This window comes from Mercenaria mercenaria, chromosome 2, assembly GCF_021730395.1.
Source record: "Mercenaria mercenaria strain notata chromosome 2, MADL_Memer_1, whole genome shotgun sequence".
In the NCBI taxonomy this organism is placed as follows: Eukaryota; Metazoa; Mollusca; class Bivalvia; order Venerida; family Veneridae; genus Mercenaria; species Mercenaria mercenaria.
Window position 1 is genome coordinate 57916937 of NC_069362.1, and position 17482 is coordinate 57934418.

Sequence of the window (17482 nt, forward strand, 5' to 3'; positions counted from 1 at the left end):
CGAGTCCGAACTTGACCCTGGTGAAAGCCGCCAAATTGGCATCTTACTATTTTTACGAGAACCTCCCCTGACAATGCCCCGTTCGTTTGGGCCGAAGAGAATAGCTTCCGAGAAGCTTTAGAAAAGCTTAGAAGAAAATCCAAATCGAACGGACGTCTACCGGTAGTGAAAAAATATATCATTCTTTTTTAAATGTATTTTTTTTCAGAGATATTTATTGTTACAATAATGTGCTATTTGAAAAAGAAATTCTAAACATTTTATTTGTTCTAGTTTATTTCTCAGTTTGTACGTTTTATATGTCGTATTGCTGCCTTGTTTTTATCATGTGATTAACATCTCCGACTATCTGGTGGAAGACACAGAAGTTTGGAAGAACTCTTCTTATTCCGGCAGATCTTTCGAACGGGTCAAACGAACCCGCCAGTTAAATAATAAATTCATTTAATTGAACGGAATACATTTTAACGTGATACAATTCATAATTATGCATATCTTTGAATACTGCGAACAAAGAATAGTAAATATATATCTGTATGTTTTTTTGTTAATAACTGAACCGTTTCCAACATCTGTGACAATAGTATTAATTAATTACAATTTCTTTATTTTAAACGAACAATTATTTTCGTCTTAAAGGATTTCAAAACTTACTTGTGCGCAAGCGCATTGGGCCATTTTAGACTGGCTCACCGCAGTTTGCGGTAGAATTGATATCTACCGCCGTAAAATTAGTAGATTAGTCTAAATCATCCTAGTTTGAAAGCCAACAGTAGACCTCTCCAATAAGGTATTTTAGTTCATGGTAACATCACTGCATTCCAGCTGGCCATTTAGACAAGGTTAATCCCTGGTTCGTGTGAGGTCACGCAGAGGTCACCATAGATTTGAAGCACATTTGTCTTTGTTTTCCATAAATGTATTTTAATAGTTTGGCATAATGTCACAAATATATATTATTAACGCAATATGTTAGTGAGATATTTGTGAAGTAAAGGTAATGGATGTTAATATTTCACAGTGAACTTTGTTTTGATTTGCATGCAAACTTTTTTTAATATATTTTTTATAAAGTTATATTTTGTACTAGTGAAATAACACTTTTAATAGAGAAAATGTAAGTTCAGGTATTCGCTGTCAACGAATGGCATTGAGATGCACAATAGTTGCCATAAAACAGAAAATAAATTTACCAAAACCCGCCCCCACCAGACGTCTCAAGGCTTTGGCAGATTTGTAAATGCGGTCAGATTGCGCGTGCAGTCTAGCGAAAACGATCATCCTTTATATCGTTAAGCCAATGATGTTAGTACGAAAATAAAAGCTTTTTTTTTCTATTCATACAATATATACAGTGAATGCAATTATTTCTCATTTAGTTACATTCAGCATGTTTAAACAAGACTAAAACAAACTTGTTTTGAAGCTATTGTCATTGATGATTGGTTTACCGGTGGAAGCAGGAGAGCAGACAAATAGACAAGGCGTTTATTAACTATCTTCAATGATGATTGTCGTCTGCATATTACAAATGATGGGTACTTTTCCTGTCTAGATTGTGATTAAAAGTCTAACCTTATATTGTTAAGTGGTGGAAGCAATATGCCAGAAACAGCACAGACGGAAATTGGATGTTACTGAGTAATTGTGCACATTCATTAAAACAGGACGAGACAGTGAACTCGATAAATCATTTTAAACTTAATTAACTTTGGTATACTTACATACTAAAGCTTATTTTCATTTACGATTATTTTAAATCAGCTGAAAAATTAGGCCGTGCTGCGTCGGCTTTGGTGCCCATCTTGATCAAAAAGCTTCACTAAGATTTTCAGTTTTCTGAGTTGTACAAGTAAAGGCATATAGGACTTCTTCTATGATATAAATCTATATTAAGGGTATGATATCTACTTTGAAGGTAAATTGGACTTGTTCTATAATATAAATCTGTTTTATACATGCTATCTGGTTTAAAGGTACATAGGACTTGTTCTATGATATAAATCTATATTAAGTGTACATGATATCTACATGTAGGAATACTGTTCTAACATAACCAAGATGTAAGATTATTTTTGTGTTTCAAGAAGATAATAAGTCATCTGTACGTATAATAGCACAGTTATGTTTAGAAATGACTTTTCTAAGGCTACTTGGTTATCTAATTGTCCTATTTCTATTTTCACTCAAATAAAACATTTTGGATTAATTTACAAGAATCTCCTCCACTTAGACCTTAAGTGTTTGTTTTACTGTTGGAACAAAGGTCAAAATTCAGTGAACACAGTGAGCTGCAAATTCCCACAAAACTTGATTAACATTGTAAATCTGATATTAAGATTTTTTGTGTTGAACTCTTGGGGAAAAATTCCAAAGAAATTTTATGGAAATTGGTTGTTGAGACTGAAATAAATCTATGCCTTGGAGATATTTTTGTAACAATACTGAACTTCTTAGCATAGCCTGCAGTCTCCAGAATGATACTGATAAATAAATACCATTTCTTTCATCTTATCAACTATTATAACACTTGGATCTTTATTGAATACGATTCAAACTAAAATATGCGATCTCAGTGCAACTGCATCGCTTTATTCATAACATCATTTTTACAACCGCGTCTCAACCCCGGTCCACGCCCATGTTGAAAATATGCCTGGAGGGGCACCTCGGGTCTTCCGCCACCATGAAAAGCTGGAAAGTCGCCATATGACCTATAACTGTGTCGTAGTGACGTTAAACTCAACAAAAAAGTAACTAAAACAAATCGAACATGAAAATAATGAAAATATGCACATGTCCAGTTCATTTTGATGATGTATACCATGTTATTTCGATTGGATAAAAACTTTAGGTGGACTTTAGTACAGAAGAAAGTGTGACGGATGGACTTATGGGCGACACGGTCTCCTGCTGGTCTTTGATACCGAGTGCATAAAGTGTGATACAGATGGTGTGTGCATATTCTTTCCATTTATTTCGAATATGCAAATCAAAGTCTTTTTCATTGGGTTTAACGTTCCCTCAGAGCATTATTTTGTCACGGGGCGGGGCACCTGGGTAGAACCACAAACCTTCCGTATGACTGCTGGATGGCTACCTAACATAAAGAATTTTACGTTCTAAGTTTGGTTCAAACCCACATCAGTGAGGGGAAAGTGATTTGAAGTCAACGAACTTAACCACTCGGCCACTGAGGCCCCTTAAATCAATAAGTGAGTTGTATGGATAAGTGGTACAGCATTTCTATCATTTTTGATAAATGAGAGAAAAAAGATGAATTTGAACTATTGTCCTTTCTGATATAAAAATCTCCTGTCATTGACTTCACTTCCAATTTCTTTCAGGAGAGAAACTAGCACAATACTGATTTCTATCGCTTAATGTATTTGCTTGTCAGGTTTTTTTTTCTGTGGGTCATCGTAGCCTTATGATGGGAGAATAAGCTCTTTGAATTCCAAATAAATTAATTTTCCTTAGACGCTTGATTTAGGAACATAATTCAAAGAATGAGAAAAAGATGTAACATTTCCTATTAAATTTTATGTTGTTTTACAAACTCTGTTTCATTTTGACTGACAAGAAATTCACATATTTATATAAAGATATTCTTTTGGTGTTTTTGATATTGATATGTGGCTGACGATTTAATTCTCATGCGAAATATAAGAACACAAATATATTATCTAACCACTTTATACAACTGCGTCAGGTATCGATCCCAGTTGAACTTGCAGTCCGAATCTTAATTACGACACTACTTGTGTCTGTAAGATACTAGTATCATCGCTTCCTCTCATTGTACGGCCATATGTGACTTTTTTATTTCTTGACAAAGCAGGACTAATTAAAGGATGAAGAGGGTAAGGATATTACAAACCATAAGATAAAAAAAAACTGAAAGTGTAAAAATTGTAAATCCCTAATAAAACTCAAGTTGCACAACTTAACAGGCTGAATGACATTTCTATTAAGTTTCATGACCCCAGGTTTAATACTTTTAGACCATTAATGTATATTTTTGACTAAGTCAATGGTCATAATGTGGACTGAAAACCAAAACAAAACCCCAGGTGCACAATTTCACATGCTATATAACAATCCTCTCATGTTTTATGACTATGAGATACGTGTGAGACAAACATCTAGGTCCTTTATTAATATTTTTTTACAAAGTCAAGGGCCTTTTTTCTGGTTTGGCTGATTTTTTTTATCCCAAAAAAACTCCAGGATGAAAACTTCACTGCTAAATACCAATCCTATAATGTTTTACGTGTCCAGGTCAAATTCTTTTTCTTGAAATATGCACGCCACAAAATCTGAGGGACGGATGAACATCTGGAAAGACATACAGACAAGGGTAGATCTAACCTTTTCTTTTTTATCGGGAAGTGTGGACCGGGGGAGGGGGAGGGGGACGGGGTGGGGAGGGGTGCGGCGAGGGGCACATAAAAAATGACAACCATTTTACTCCCATGAAAACAAATTACGTTTGAATGGGTTGTGTCCAGGCTACCAGAATGTTCATCTAACAGTTTCTTCTACATCTCCATAAATCTGTCAGTTTTAATTTATTCCCCATACCCAGTTAGATATCATATCACCTAAAGTGCTTCCAGCCTCTAGCCACACACCAGCTTTAACCTGCAGAAATTCCAACAATAAATATGATTGATACCAATCAAGCTTTCCTGATAATTACAGCTGCTATTTCCGACACTGAAACCAAGCCCGACAGAAAATCAATTAAACCTGACTTTATCCATTTTCATTAAACTCTTCATTTGGGGAAAGTCACCAAACTTGTAACTTAAATCAAATCTAAGAGTATAAACGTCTGGAAACAGACATGTGAAGAATTTTCTGCTAAGACATTGGCAATCTAGATGTCATTTATGTTCAGTTTACAGTGTCTTTGAGAGGCAATAATATGCAGAAGGAACCTGTCTATCTAAAAGAGATTGGAATGGTGAGACATATGAGTTATGACCTAATAAGCGAAACATTCAGGAGAATTCCAACAAACCTAAAATAAGTTTAACCGATCACCAATAACAACTCTTACACTTAAATACTCTCAATCATCCACAAATGTAGAATTTCTTGAAGAGGTGTTAGGTAACCGATTCATCAACTATATGATTAATCTGCAAACCAATTCATACAAAAAACCTGAAAACACAAGGGCTTGTTGTGACCTTAACCTTATGGATGAACCAATGGCTGACAGTTTAAAGTGACTGCATGTTAAAAAAAATCAGAATTCCAGGATCTCAAAAAGTAACATGTTTTATCACATGTTTGACGTCGCGGGAGTGAAATAAAGCCATTACATAAATTTTATAATACACTAGTGTAATAAAACTTTGACGTTGACTTCGTTTTAAGTATAGGAGACGCTGGTCGAATTTACTTGGTCTATAATAGGTAGAGAGAAGAAATTTTGATGTTTCAGCAGCTTACATTTGATAAAAAGAATATTACATTTGTGTTTTTCCACATTGAATTTATTAAACTGGTTGAATAAAATTGATAAAATGCTCGACAGAGCCTCGAATTTTATAGAGGATATTTGTTAATTGATGAAAATATGCGTATTTTTGTCATTTATTCATTCGCCAGTTACTCATATATCATTTCTATAACATTTGATATATCTATGGACGAAGTATTTTGCGCAACACTACTTTGAAGATTATAATAGATGATTGTTGTATGGAGGCTAGTACTAAGGAAAAGAAAATATCCACTCTCGTCGGCATATGCTCTCAAAGATTAAACACTATACTGAAGAAGAATTTACATTTAGATTTTCTTAATCCAGGAGTAACTTATTCTACAATGTTTCCAATCTCCCAAGAATTCAACGAAACAGAGAAATTGATAAAAGAAAACAAACACAAAACAAAAATTCACATCTTGCTTTGTTTTGTTGTTGTCAACTTGTCTCTCTGTTGGTAAAACAGCAGCATGCCAGTCATTCTGGCACCAGCATATTCTTTAATGATGTTTAAAATGCCTCGTTATTGTAATCAGGATGAGCCCTAAGGTCACAAAGTTAATATAGAAACTAGAATTTTTTTCTACAGGGAAAGAAACAGAAAACACAATCTGACCTGCAATACGGCACATCTCTGATGTGCTCACTCCTGTAGTATTTTCTGTCCTTGTTCTGAGCACATCTATAACAAGAGCTCACCCCTAAAAGTGATAATACGGTCATTGGCTAGCAGAATGGGACAGGACGGTGCACATGAGTATTAATAAAAAAAAAAGAAATATTATCAAGGAAGAGGGGAGGGAGAAATGTGGGGTTAAGGCTATGTATAGAGATATGGGTATATTAAGGAGGGGTAAAAATATAGAAATGACTGAAAAAAGGGGGGACAGAGAGGGTAGAATGGTATTGGGTTACGGGATGTGGATGGGAGATGCCAATAGAAAGTATCAAGAAACTGAACAGAATGTAAAAGTAAAATGATCGGTGCGTGCGGTTATCCCTATGACCTTGATCTTTGACCTGTTGACCATAATACAATAGCGATCCTTCGCAGGTGGTGCTAATCGTCACGTAAAGTCTGCAAGCTTTCTGAGCCCGGAAACAAAATAATACTATTGTGGTCATTGTGACGTTGACCTCTGACATACTGACAAAAAATAGAGATCATCCTGTAATGGTACTTCGGCATTGTGTAAAGTTTGACAGCCATAGCTATTACACTTATGACTTAAAGTCCGGAAATCATTTTCAGTCATCAGGTCACTGTGGCCCTGACCTTTGATGTATTGATCTAGAAAACGATACGGGTCCTCCTTAAATGGTGCTTGAAAGCGAGTATACAAACTGAAAATGTTGATTGATGGACAGGCGGACGGACATCCCATTCAATAATAGGTTACATTTGTTTCAAAAACGGGCTTCAGAAAATTGTAAACATCAAATTATTTACATTTTGACTAAATAGTATTTCAGTAAATTGCACTATGAAGAAATACATTTTATGTGATAAATTATAAATATTCTCCAAGCTTTTTTTATGATGTAATCTCATTAGGATTCACCCAAGGGATTTTGTTCGAAATTCTGATGAACTGTTTCAGACTTATTGATCAAATTGATCAAATGTTAGAATGAGACAAGTATATATATGATAAGTTTTTTTTTTCTGGTGAGGTAAAAGCATATGATTAAACTTACATAAATTTTGTTTAAAAATTCTTTTATCATATTGCAACAGGAAGAAAGTCATATTTGTTGCTAAAATTTTCAAAACGTTTATGGATCAAAACTTTTCAGAAAATTCGAGATCCTAGAACTAATTTAATAGTCAGCATTAAATGCTCATATATTATGTGATCCCTGAAAAAGATCAAGCCTTTTAAATCTGAACCTTTGTGCCATTGGCTCTAAAATGAATAGGTTTCAACGATACCCGAACCAGTGCCATTACAAAGTTTGATGATCACAAATGCAGGCATTCCCAAGATATCGAAGAGACAATTTTCTTCAAAAAATGATGATCATGACAGCTATGCGTCTATCGTGCTATGTACGGGACACAGTATTATATGGTCTGGTCAAAGAAAATACTTGTACAAATACCAGATATTTGTTCTCTAATAAATAATATCGACAAAAAATTCCAAGTTATAATAACTTTTATCAAAGAATCTATATTTGGAGTAAAAGATCTTTTCTGCCACAAAAGAAATTAATCATCAAAAGTCTGCATTATTAGTATCACCCTGCTGTACATTTCTTTTGCTTGTCAGGAATGTAGACAGGGCGTAAACGAAAACCACAGTATTTGTGTTTTCTAAATTACTGTGTATTCCCTTAATAATGCCCCTATAAATGCGTTATATTTTGCAAGAGGGTGTGTGTGTGTGTGTAGTGGGGAGAGAGGGGGCTAATTTATTGAGGCCTTCTAAATTCATGTTTTTTTAATTTCTTTTGTAAATTAAAACTATAAATTCAACTTCTATTGAGTGAATTCCAACAATTATAGCACTACTAAAGTGCAGATATTCACGTATGACCAAAACTTATTTCTTTTGAAATCCCCTGATGGATAGCAATTATGGAGCGGACATGAAACAAATTCAATTAATACGATGTTAACATTTGACATCTGAGTTTATCATTGAACTTTAAACTAAGGGTGTCGGAGATGTGCATAACACATCGTCTCATTATAAAGAACATTTGGGTAGAGTGATGTTATAATCCTTTGATAGATGGGTGCTCTATGGAGCGGAGAGGAAAACAACACTGTTGACCTTTGACAGCCATGTACGACCTTCACCTTGAGCTAGGAAACGACATATTGCCTTGGTCACTAGCACCAGACCAGAAGAAAATGCCAATGTACGTGTTACACCCTACCCCTAGGTATAATACAAGAACCGTGGTCACGAAAGGGAAAACATACTGACCCATTTCATCGGGCATTTCTCACCTACAACGTGCAGTTTGGTACATGGGTACTATGCGTATTAAACAAATGGTAATTTATCCTCCATCATGCACCGGACACACTACCTCAATATTTCTTATCATAGAGATATTCCGCGTAATTTATATTTTCATCAATGAAAAAACTTGGATGAACTTCCCTAAGTTCTGATCTAGATAACAACGTTATTTTGATTGGCTGATGTGGAAATGTATAACTACACATGCTGCAATGTGAATTAAATAAACAATAAAAATGTGTACCACTGTATGATTTCAAGTTCAGAATAATTTCTAACACGACATTCATTCCTCATTTCGAATTTTATTGTACAACCGTGAATATAACACGTTCTGCTTTTTTTACATTTCGCCTAACATGTGCGCACGGCCGTGTCGTCTAGACCGGAAGTTTATCAGGGAAGTTCATTCAAGTTTTTTTCTGTAACGTTTACGAAAAGTGCATCTGCGATATGAAATATTGAGACAAAGAAAATTCTTTGATGAATGGCTATGATAGCAAGCCTCAGGAGCAAACACAACACAAGTCCTGTCAATATCATGTTAAGATTTGACCTCAAAATGTGACCTCGACCTTTGAGCTATGGGTCTGTAAATTGCTCACGGCACATCAACATGTTATTGTTATGGGGAGCATTTGCGCCGAATGATGGTCAAGTTATTGAGTGGAGAGAAAATATCCTATTGAACAAGGGGCTGTTGTTATGTGCACAACAAATCGTCCCGTTGTACCGACTAATATTGGATGGCAGAGTTATGGTCTATTCATGAAAATGTAGACGGACTTGAAGGACAGAAACCGGACTTAGGACCATTAGGAGATTAATAATCTTCTCAATTTGTTCAGTATCAAAATGTAATGTATGCATAGACATACCACTGAATGCACAGCTCCGTCAGTGCTTAATGCGTTACTGACAATGAAGGCTATACAAATTGATCTTACAGGCAGCAAAGAATACTAGTAACTTGCCTAATATCGTGACATGCATCCAGAAAACACTTTCATACAATGTTAGAAAATTGTAATGAATTATCAAACATGTCCATCAGTTGTTTTTTGTGTTTTTTTTTCTCTTTCTTTTGCATTCTGATATTATACCAGGTGGCAATATGTTGCTTTTACAGTTCCTGGAGAAAATTCAGACCAGAAAGGATTAAATCCTCACTCGGAAAATATTCTACATGTTGATTTTGTATGAGAATTACATACTATGTATCCACAAAGATGCAGCTCCTACAGATAAATGATAAGATGCCATTCAGTATGTGGGTATCTATTTAAGAAATTATATTAGATAGAATAGGGTGAGAATGTAAAAGTAATTGGAGATGGGTAATGGGTGGAGTTTGGGGGATAGAAGACATAAGAGTTTAGAAGTGGAGGAAGAAGGGATACCAGAATAAAGAAACATTATGAGATAGAAGTGAACTCATACATCAAAATTAATAGGCGTCTATCACAGCGCTGTCATCTAAATGAACAAGCTGCTGTTTAAATGCTGGTTCTTTCCCCTAAAATCTAAACTTTCTGCTTCCCTTACATTATTATTGATCGGTAAATTTACTTATGATATACTAGTAACAGAATCAACGAGCGTATGACGTTCAATCAGTGTCACAGTTCGTTTTTTTATATGCTTACTTCACAATGTACTTGTTTTATGTTATACTATTACATTCAAACATCATTAATGCTCTCAATATATTTTCACCTCTTCCTAATTGCTTTCTGTATTGGCGAGATTAAGGCCTATAGGCTCTATATATTTGCCATTAAGCATATTGTATTTGAATTTTTTGTCTTTGCCCTGTTTTTGCAACAGGATAAAACCAACATTTATACAGAACATTTGAGAAAAACATCTAGCACTTTTGAAGGACTTTTCAAGTACATTTTTCTGAATTTTCTCGAAACAATGTCTTAAATTCTTAGTCTGAACAAGCTGAAACTGATTTTATTGCATCATTTACTGTAAATGCAGATAATCAGGCCTTAGCACAAAGAACAACATGGCCCAGATTTTGTGTTGTGGAATTCTGCTAATGCACTATTTCCCATATTGATAATTTATATTTATATTTCTGTCGAATCTTAAACAGACCCATTCTTTTTTTTCTTTTCACCTTAAATGACATTACACAAGGTTTTTGGGCTTCAATGGTCTCCCATTTATTCCATTGAAAATTCCTTGTTTTTCCAAACCATGGTAATATTGTTAATCGATTCACTAAGTTTCAGCATAGACTACGTCTCATGTATATCAGGATCGATAAGTGACAAAAATAATATATTTTCATTTAAATTAATACTTTTATTTATAAATATATGACATAATAAATCATGGACGCCAAATAACCCATCTAATATTAATAATAGCTCACTCTAAAATTTTGGTTCAAGCTGCTGTTTAAATCTAAAATTAATACTTTCAGCTTTCTTATTGATGGAGAGATTTACTTTCCTTGAATTATTTATCATATGACAGAATCAATGAGCGTATGGCGTTCAAAAAGTGTCAAGATTTACTTTTACACGGTTACTTCATAATTACATGTAAATTGTTTTGTGTCTCCGTATAAAGTACATTAACCTGATAAACTAGAACTTCTTCGACTATTATATATCCTTTATGCAGTTCACTCACAATTATTCAAAGGGTTTTATTTATAGTTTTTGCCGTAACTATTAGAGCAAATATGAGAGTTTGATGCCTATCTATTAAGCGGTTTATGATAAGAAGTTGTTAAAATATTTTCCATTTTTAGCTATGGCGGCCCCTAAAGAGGCCAAACGGAATGATTTTAACAAAAGTGAGAGAGGCATGTACCAATGATGCTACAGACCGAATGTGTTGATGATTCATCATGCAATTCATGAAAAGAAGTTGTTCAAAGGTTTTTATATCTTCAGCTTTGGTGCTCCCAAAAAGTGAATATTTAAACAAACTTGAGAGAGGTCCTTGCAAGGATGCTTTAGACCAAATTTGGTGAAACGTCATGAGAAATTGTTTAAAGGCTTTTCTATTTTTATTTCTGTCAGTGCCTTAAAGGGACCTACTAGAACCATTTGAACAAATGTGAGAGAGATCCATATAAAGATGCTTCTTACCATTTTTACCTCTTGTAACCCATAAAAGAGGCAAGGTGACCATATTTGAAAACAATGGGAGAAGAACTTATTGTGTTGTCACAGACCAAGTTTGATTGATGGGAGGACAGTGAAACACCAATAGAGGATTGATAAATGTTAAAATAATACTCTGCAATATTTTCCTAGCATTTTATAAAGTCATTCTCCACCCCTGGATTACACCATAAACTGCAACGTGAGGGGAGTCACTGCAATTTGTGTAAATGGATTGCACTATCAGGGTATTAAAGCATCATTTATTTCATCAAATCGTAATGAATCACTATTTGAAAAAAGGAACAATTTGCAAGGTTTGCCTCCAACATAAATGGTATGATGTCCAATTAGAGTCTGTAACTCAGTGACAAAGAGTAATAACTCCAGTAATTATTGCCCCTTGAAATCTTTTTCATGGATGTCATAACATAACATGAAAGATGATTTGCAAAAATTATTTATCAAAAAATAAAACTGACCTAATATGAAACTATGATAGCTCTGCCTTACTGCCAAACAGATATCCGAGAGTCGGATATTCCTGTCTGCATCTACAACTAGTGACATTTTTTTACATATCTTATTTTACAAATTATAGAACAAAGAAAACAAAATGAAATACCTCCTTCGTAGGGTGTGCCAAATGAAGTTTACTGGCATGGGTAAAATCACAGGAATAGCCAGACCGGTGTGCTAGAAATAATGTAAAAAGACAGACTAGACTTCCTCACAATTTATATATGTGAAAGAAAAATTAACATTCCATCTTCTTAGAGCTCTATATTCTATGGCAGCGTCTTGGTGCCAGATGAGAGATTTAAGTTTGTCTTACAAATGACTTAGTATCTCCTACGTAGAACATACTATCTCCTATGTAGGACATACTATCTCCTAAGTTTTAAGTCCTACTTATGAGATACCAAGTCGGCAAATTTAAATATCTCTGCTGGTACAAGGACGTTGCCACACTATTTACCAATAGCTTAACCCAAAATAATTTTTTGCAAGTAATCGCACTAATTCTTCACAAAAATAGTTGGTTTTATTTTCAGATTGTGCTCATTGTCATGGGGGTCTCCCAATAACTTACCCCTTATATCTTGTTGGTTCAGGCTTAGCTTTAGTCATTTACGGAACCCATGCAGCAGCTGGAAGGTCAGTGGTTATATCCTCGAACATAAATCGCTTGAAATTAAGTCGAAATATTTAGGTAAAATGAATAATCACTAAGAAAAATCACAAAGAAAGAGACATTTGGACCAACCAGACAGGTCAATGTGATTTCTATAACTTTATTCCTCCCACATACATACTGATACAAGAATTAAAATGTCAAGTCATAAAGAAATATATGTATTTTTCAGGGTATGGCGACCAGAAATCTTGTAAGTGAGTAATAATGTTTAAAGTAACATTTATGAAAAATATTACGAAGTGCATCTTCTCTGAATTTTCTGTTTTTATTATACAGTTTAAACATGATCGGGTATTTCAAAAACTGGTCATCTGTTATTTTGGCTATAAATGAATATGATTTTCAGAAACTGAGGTCCATTCAATGATGCTTCCAGCCAAATCTAGTGAAGAATCATAAAGCAGTTCAGGAGTTCAGGAGAAAAGGCCATTTCTATTTTACTTTTAGCCCTGAGCGTTCGTTAAAGGGGTCAAACTGGTCCATTTGACCACGACAGGTCCATGCAAGAATGCTTCTGACAAAGTTTGGTGAAAAGAAGAAGTCGTTAACAGTAAACATGCAATACCAGAAGATGGAAAAAAAAAGAAGACAAATATCAAACAGGGAATGCCACGTACCAAAATCGCAGCCTCCCCAAAACTAAACCTACAGCACGTAGACGTGCACACAACAAACACACACACACACATACACATACACGCGCACACAAGATAATCACGAAAGCTCACCATGAATCCAAGTTAGATTCAGATGAGCTCATAATGAGTAATATTCATATACATAACATGTAACAAGGTAATATTTTGGTTAGAGTTGTCCCAGTAGATTAATGGGATATGCCAGATTGCACCAGTTTCGACTTCGTCACATTCAACTACCAGTGAACTACTGTAAAATCATTAAATTTCGTGGGCATGAAATTTTGTGGGTTTTTTTGTCAAAACGGCAATTTCTTGGGGATATGAATTCGTGGATTTCAACTTTTGAATATAAAATGAAAGGGAGTTTTACTTGTTCGTTGGGATTAAATTTCGTGGATTGAGTCAACCGCGAAATCCACGAAAATTAGTCCCCCACGAATATTAATGATTTCACAGTACCAGTGGAACACTGGTGCACCACTAATCCATCAACTACTTGACAATTTCCTCAACCATCATCAAACACAGAACAATGTGTTTTCTCTTCCTAACAAATCAAAGCCCAAACAAGATTATTCTAGTGTACTCTTATCTCATATAAGTGCATCCCTTTTACATTAAAATAGTCAAAAACATTTCTAGTATCCTCACTTAAATGCTGCTTTTAAAGGTTCATTGATACACAAGCCTTCTTCATCAGTATCTGAGACAAGTTTACTTGAGATTAGCCTTATCTGCAATATTGCTAGGGTTGTACAAGTTTCTTGTAATTAATTAAAGGGTGTGTAACACAAACTTATGATACAACATTTTTCACAAATGAAATGTAAGTGTATAAAGTATATTATTAACTTATTCGACCAAGTGACTTAGATTTTCAAAGGACTTACTTTTCGGCATGACTCCATTCAAAGTCAATACAAGGATGTTTATTTCCTTTTTGAGAAAGAGTTGTGCATTTTTACATTAAGCTTGACTGAAATGAACTAGAGCTCTAAATATTACAATAATAAACTCAATTCAACTACATACTCGCTCATTACGTCAAAATAAAGGAAATAGCTTCTAACTGACACTTTCAAAGAAGTCCAGTCACATTCAAAACAATAGTATTTCTGAAATACAAATATCCCTGCAAAAAAACCCAACTTGATGTGATGTGAAACACCGTAAATTGACTATTGACCAAATTACCCTGAAAAGAACAAGAAACACAGTTCACCAGTGCATGAAAGCTGATGGCCAGAAATGGTCTTTTTAAGCACAGCTAGTTGTCACAACTGAATATGAGAAAGTGTGCATTATTTTACCCATAATGTTTCGGTCAGGACGAACTTTTGTTACAATGTGGTTCTGGACAGTTCTAAACTTAACAAAAATATTATTGTAATTTAATTCAGTGAGTATTTTTATTTTCTTTCGTGGAATTCATAAAAGCATTTTATGCAACTATATATTCATAAATATCATGTTGTATTCTAAAAATATTCTATAACTTTGACATGGCAAGAATTGTATGTCCTGGTGTCAAAGGATCTGTCTTGAGTTTTCAGTGATTGACAATTCACTGTCCAAAAATCATAAAAGAATCATTAACAATATTTGGTGAAAACTTTAAAAGATAGAAATTCTTTGGGGACAAAAGGTGTATGATTGTGGTTACCTTTGTTGAAGTGCCTTCTCATCTTCAGAACTGGGGTCCAATCTCGGCATTTTCTAGTTCACAAGTTCTGGTAAACATTTATTACCTCAAACAGTTACAAACAAGATGCCTTTGGCATAGAATTTTTTCTTGCGCAAAATAAACATTATACTCAAATGACAATCATATAGTACTCATTAATTCTATTAAAAAGGTTGCGAACATGATAGCTCCCAAAGAGGTGTGTCTAGAGATTTACTTTCTGGAAGCAAGTCTTAGTGTATAAGATTTTTTTTTAACTTGGATGAAACATTGTGTGTATTTAAACACAAATCTACGGCGTATCACACATCTATAGCGTACGTTTTAGACACACATCTAAAGAGAATGTAGTCAAACACACATCTTCAACGTATGCAGTAAAACACAGATGTACAAGGTATGTAGTGAAACTCTCATTTACAGCGTATGTAGTTAGACATACATCTACAGCGTATGTAGTTAAACACATGTCTACAGCGTATGCAGTTAATCACATATCAACAGCGTATGTAGTTAATCTACAACGTATATAGTTAACACACATATCTACAACGTAAATAGTAAGACACATGTCTACAGGCGTATCTAGTTAGACACACATGTACAGCGTATGTATCTACAGCTACAGCATATCAAGAGCATTATAATATTCTATTCACTGATTTGATGCCAATGTTTGCTGCAGGAGTCTTGAAATTATGGCATTTCATTACAGAAAAAGTAATAGGTCTGGACTGGAAGTAAGACTTCCAGTAGCTAAGGGTACTGTATACTAATCTTTTTCCTGGACATAATTATATACGTCATTATGCATTTTCACATAACAAAATCTTTTAATACCGATGTCTTTAAACAAAAAATATAATCTTTGAAAAACATTTACAAAGATCTAGAGCACGACTAACCAAAAACAAATCAAAATCTATACAACATAATTGCTGGCCTAATGAGCTTCTTGTTCCTAATCATTATAGTAGAAATGCCCAAAGTTGCCTTTCTTAGAAAAAGACCAGTAATTTAAAAGGAAATATTTGCCATTAACTATATTTAACTATCTTTAGTATGAAATAACATTGTGAAACAATGCTTAGTTAAGTTAGACAAGGCTTAAAATGTTACATAAATTGTCTCTGGGCTAGAGAATATTTCCAATTCTAGCGTACAGTTATGCCAATTTATATTCAAATTCTACCTCTACAGACATGAGGAACTGCCAAGAATTGTATATTCATTCACGATGTAACACTATTTTTCTGTCAAAAAAGAATTATATCTGATAGAAATCTCAGGAAACAATGTCTACTAATGTGTTATTTTCTATTGATCCTTCCTGTAACGAAATATCAATTCACAATTTTTAGGGATAGTTCAAAGTCAGGACAGACGTACTTGTTTAGAGTTTATGAATTAGAAGTTAAGATGGTGAAAACAAAAATATATAAACACAAATATTACAGACTATCATACAATCTTGATTAGTATGTTAACTTCCACTTCACGAATAAATAAATTTGAATGTTCCTTCACTGTCAGAAATATTTCTCACAATTGTCGCAGGTGTGATAGAACCCTAAACGAATGTAAATTATGTATACACTTACCGACATATAAATCAAATGGTAGTGTTTGGTAAAATTGTCGTGATGTAGGCCGTATGCTTTGTCAAGGTAAACAAGAGTGGCAAACTGATACAATATACACCCGTCGCAGTTGACTTTTAAAATACTCTACTGACCGAGCATACACCCGTAATATCTGACAATGTTTGGTGAATACTGGATGAGACTCGTTAAATAATTAAGGGGAAAGTCACCGGTCAATTTTCGCAATTTCAAGTAATTCAAGAAACACCCGTCGCAGCTGACATTTAAAGCATACACCCGTAATATTCTGACAATGTTTGGTGAATGTTGGATAAGATTGGTTAATAATAAATACTCTACTTATTGAGCATACTCCCGTAATATTCTGACAATGTTTGGTGAATATTGGACGAGATTGGTTTAATAATTAAGTGGAAAGTCACCCGTCAATTTTCGCAATTTCAAGTAATTCAATATAAACCCAACGCAGTTGACATTTAAAGCATACACCCGTAATATTCTGACAATGTTTGGTGAATATTGGATGACTGGTTAAATAATTAAGTGGAAAGTCACTGTCAATTTTCGCAATTTCAAGTTATTCAATATACACCCGTCGCAGTTGACTTTGAAAGTACTTATTGAGCATACACCAATAATATTCTGACACTGTTTGGTGAATATTGGATAAGATTGGTTTAATAATCAAGCGAAAGATCACTTGTCAATTTTCGCAATTTCAAGTAATTCAACGGCCGTAACTAATGAGGGAC